Source organism: Mastomys coucha, unplaced genomic scaffold (genome assembly GCF_008632895.1).
Source record: "Mastomys coucha isolate ucsf_1 unplaced genomic scaffold, UCSF_Mcou_1 pScaffold21, whole genome shotgun sequence".
Taxonomy (NCBI): Eukaryota; Metazoa; Chordata; class Mammalia; order Rodentia; family Muridae; genus Mastomys; species Mastomys coucha.
The window spans coordinates 106,902,610-106,906,913 of NW_022196904.1; the positions used below are offsets into that span (position 1 = coordinate 106,902,610).

The 4,304-nt window shown below is 42.3% G+C and overlaps 1 long non-coding RNA gene across 1 annotated transcript in view; it reads right to left on the reverse strand.

Moving 5' to 3' along the window:
* Positions 1-485, reverse strand: part of LOC116100875 — a 4,084-nt gene extending 3,599 nt beyond the window's left edge. Inside the window, exon 1 of the long non-coding RNA XR_004122704.1 lies at positions 348-485. This is a non-coding gene — a long non-coding RNA (uncharacterized LOC116100875). The remainder of the gene's footprint in view (positions 1-347) is intronic.
* Positions 486-4,304: the final 3,819 nt, after the last annotated feature.

Sequence of the window (4,304 nt, forward strand, 5' to 3'; positions counted from 1 at the left end):
GGGGAGGGGGCATGGTGGCAGGTGGGGAAGGAGGCATGGTGGCAGTTAGGGGAAGGAGGCATGGTGGCAGTTAGGAGAGGAGGCATGTTGGCAGTTAGGGGAGGGGGCATGGTGGCAGGTGAGGGAGAAGTCATGGTGGCAGGTGGGGAAGGAGGCATGATAGCAGGTAGCAAAAGCAGGAAGCTGAGAGGCTACAAGAAAACAGAGAAAGTAAACTGGAAGTGGGGTGAGGTCACAAATGTTCAAAGCCACACACTTGACATACTTCCTCTAGCAAGGCCACACTTCATAACAGTCCTGAACTCCCCCAGACAGAACCAGCAGACAGGGATCACGTGTTCAAATACCTGAGCCTCTGGGGGACATATCTCATTCAAAGTACTACAGCATGTTGACAACTACAAATAATCCTGATGAAAGGCATTGAAGATGATCTAAGTGGGTAGGACATAAACTATGTTCATGGACTGGAATACTCAATAATCTTAAACTATCAGTTCTCCCTAAATATGAGCTCAACACAATTCCATTCAAACTCTCAGAGTTCTTCTGTAGCAGGGCAAAGGATCAAGAATAACCCAAACAGTACTGAAAAAAAGATGGAAAAATTGGGAAACTCACACCACCAGAGTCCAAGGTCTGTTATAAACCTACAATGATCAAGACCATGTAGTATCAGGAAAAATAAACACAAAGATCGATGAAACAGAAAAGAGTCCAGAAAGGTCCATGTCAATGCTGCAGCTCACACTTCACAAACCTGCAAAAGCAATTTGGTAACACTCAAACACTCAGTGTCCCAATACAAAATAACAAAACCTGATCCATACTCAGTACAATCTGCAGCCATTACCTCAAAATGAACCACAGACCTAAATGTAAACCTAAAATTATAAAACATTTAAGTGGGAGGAAAATTCCTGCAATCCTGTACATAGTTGACATTCTGACATAGCCACATGTATAAAGAATACATAAGATAATAAATAGCAAGGCTGTCGATGTATCTCAGTGGTAAATCACTTGCCTAGTGTGCACAAGGCCCTGGGTTCAACTCACAGCATGGGGGAAAAAAAGGAGAAGGTAGAAATGGAAGAGGAGGGTGAGGAGGAGAAGCAAAAGAGAAAGGGGAGGGAAGAGGCCCTTCCTATCTCACTGTCTGCTTCCAGCCTCTTGTGAGGTGAGCTGCTTTGCTCTACCATGCCATCTCCACCAATATGTCCTTGTTACTGGCCCAGAAACATTGAACCAAGGAATCATGGACTGTAACCTTGAACAAAAACAAATCTCTCTAAATATTGTCTCTTTCCAGTACTTTTTGCAATGACAGATCATCCCCCCCAGCCATAAGATGTGCCTTTCCTGAATAATAAGAGGATAAAACCATTGGTGCATGCAACAAGTTGTAGGACTCTCAAATACTGAAAGAAAAAATGGCCTCCTGCTGCATGGTTCAGCCAAAATGCAACATGGAAACACTACAAAGATGGAAGGAGAACACTGGCTATAAAGACACAGGACAACTGGGGGATGAGCAGAATATTCTAGTGACATAGACAGTAGAATGACAGTAGTGATGGCCATATGGCTGCATGTGTTATGAATGTGTGACAGAGTAGAGTTGAGAGCCCAATGCTTGCCAATTTACTGCCCTTTGTGATAGAACAAAAGACATGAAATATTGTAGATGCTCAAAAGGGTGAATTCTACTGTGGACAATTTAACACCATAAAATGGTGGGGTTTGTTGTAGGAAAATATGCCTTGATATTTATTTTAAAGCAAAATGTACATTCCTCAGCTCATAATGCAGTATCTGGAACCATGCCTGCCCATACCGATGCTGGATATGTTCACAACATGAATCCAGTCACAGTGGTTGGAAGTTTCTGACACTGGAAAGATAGCTATTCTTGTCTTCTCTGTACCTTATTCCATACATTTCTGGGAGCATATACACCTCCTAGCCACAATGTTCAGACCTGTCATGAGCACAGCACCCATGTCAGGACATGTGAGTCCTTTGGGATATTTTCCAACTGAAGCTGCTGAGAAAGGTCCCATTCTTCCCTCTTGGGTCAGAAGAGGTGGTCCAGACTAATCTGAAGCAATGTTCCTTCTTCAGCAGAAATCTGCCTTAGTCCCTGGAGGTAACATGAGAGGGCTAAGGGAAGAGAGTGAGACCATCAAGGAATGCCGTGGAGGCATGAGACCTGGTGGCCCTGAGGCCAGAAACCTGTGTAGATTTGGTTGCATGAATGCATGATTCCTCTTTTTAAATGGCTAAGTGGGTAAAGGTGCTTGCTACCAACCCTGTCTACCAGAGTTTAAGCCCCAAAATACACATCATGGTAGGAGAAAACCAACTCCCACAAGTTGTCTTCTGACAGGCACAAATATATAAATAAATAAATAAAATTTAAAAATTAATTAGTCTAAAACAATTATCAAAATTGTTTTTAGATTATTGTTTTAGAATTAGGTAGATTGTATCTAAATAATCTAACAATAACTAATCTAAAGCCATCATCTGCCATTAGTGAGCTTTGAAAACCAAAAACAATAGTAATAATAGTGGCCAATTATTAAGTGCTCACTCTGGGCCTGGAACACTAATTTCCCTTAGTAATTCTTAATACAACCCTGAGGTCAGTAATCCCTTCATGCAAATTGTATGACAAATTGACAAGATGTTGAGAGGTCAGGTAACTTGTTTAAAATCATACAGTTAAAATATTTATCTACAGGCTGGAGAGATGGCTCAGCAGTTAAGAGCACTGACTGCTCTTCCAGAAGACCTGAGTTCAATTCCCAACAACCACATAGTGACTCACAACCATCTGTAATGGCATCTGATACCCTCTTCTGGTGTGTCTGAAAAGAATGGCAGTGTACTCATAAAATAAATGAATAAATCTTTAGAAAATATATATTTATCTACACTGCATGGATAGCATTTTTTATACTTTTAAGTCATTTAAGGTTGGATTACTCCATTTTCTACTGTTATAGCAAATTATCTGAGGCTGGGTAGTTCAATAAGTACTTGCTTTGTAAGCGTGAGGACCCGAGTTCAACACTCAGAAGACATTTTTAAAAGGCAGAGTTGGTGGAGCATGTTGGCAATCCCAGAACTGAGGACTTGGGGAAGCAGAAACAGGCAGATCTCTGAGATTCCCTGACCAGCCAACTTTGCCTAATGGGCAATCTCCAAGCCAATGAGAGGCCTTATATCAAAAAGCAGGATGATTAGCACCTGAAGAACAACACTCAAGGTTTACCTCTGGCCTCTACCTATATGTCAATAGTTAGTTAGACATGATAGTTTTGAATTTCTAATATCAGTTTTACAGAGATGCACAAAATAATACCAATGATAATGATGATGATCACAATGAATAAAATATGAGCATCCCAGAGCAGACTAGAGGACATCAAGTGAAGAAGGGGCCAGTCTTGACGGTTTCTTTAATGACCCACTTGTGAGCATTAAACAAGATCCCATAAGAACTACATTAGTTCCTCCCAAGGAGAGGAATCCCGGCAACCTGATTAGCCTGTACTGAGGCTCTAACTCCTCAGAAGCCACCACATTGGAGACTGAGTTTCTAAAGAACAATTCCTGAGTAGGTATGGGCACCAGAAGAAACACATCCAAACCACATCAGAGGAGAATGTGTCAAACTCTACCTTTGGTTTAATCAGAGGTCCTCAAATAGGAGCACACATTAAGTGTCACATTATTTACTTAATGGCCCCACTGGCAGCGAGCGCCTTCCTCACCCTCCTCCAAAATGCTCTGGATTCTCGAATGAAAGATACACATACACATACAGCTTTATTTTTAGCATGTCCTAAGCAGCTCAATGGCTGGGCCACTCCCAAACTTCCACATTGCTAACTCCTTCCCTCCAATACTCCTGAATCTATATTCCATCTTTGCTACCTCAGACCCAGTTAGGGGAAGGGCCCTTGGGACTGCTCTTCCCCAGCTCTTATATGGCTATATAAGAGCCATATAAGAGCTCTCAAGCCTGATCCTCCTGCTTCCCTGGAAATGGTGATTCTAAATCCTGCCTCTTCCCCGGGTCCCCTAGCCCAGGAAATCTAAATTTTCTCCTCTGTCTCCCTGCCCACCCATTGGCCACCAGCCATTGGTAAACTTTATTTACCGACTAGAGCCAACTTGGGGCAGGGACCAGAGTCTTACATGCAGATGTGTGAATTCCCATGTAATTTGGGAACCCAGTTAGCATAATATAAGCAATAGACCAAATCCACAACATAAGTGTGCCAAGGATACTT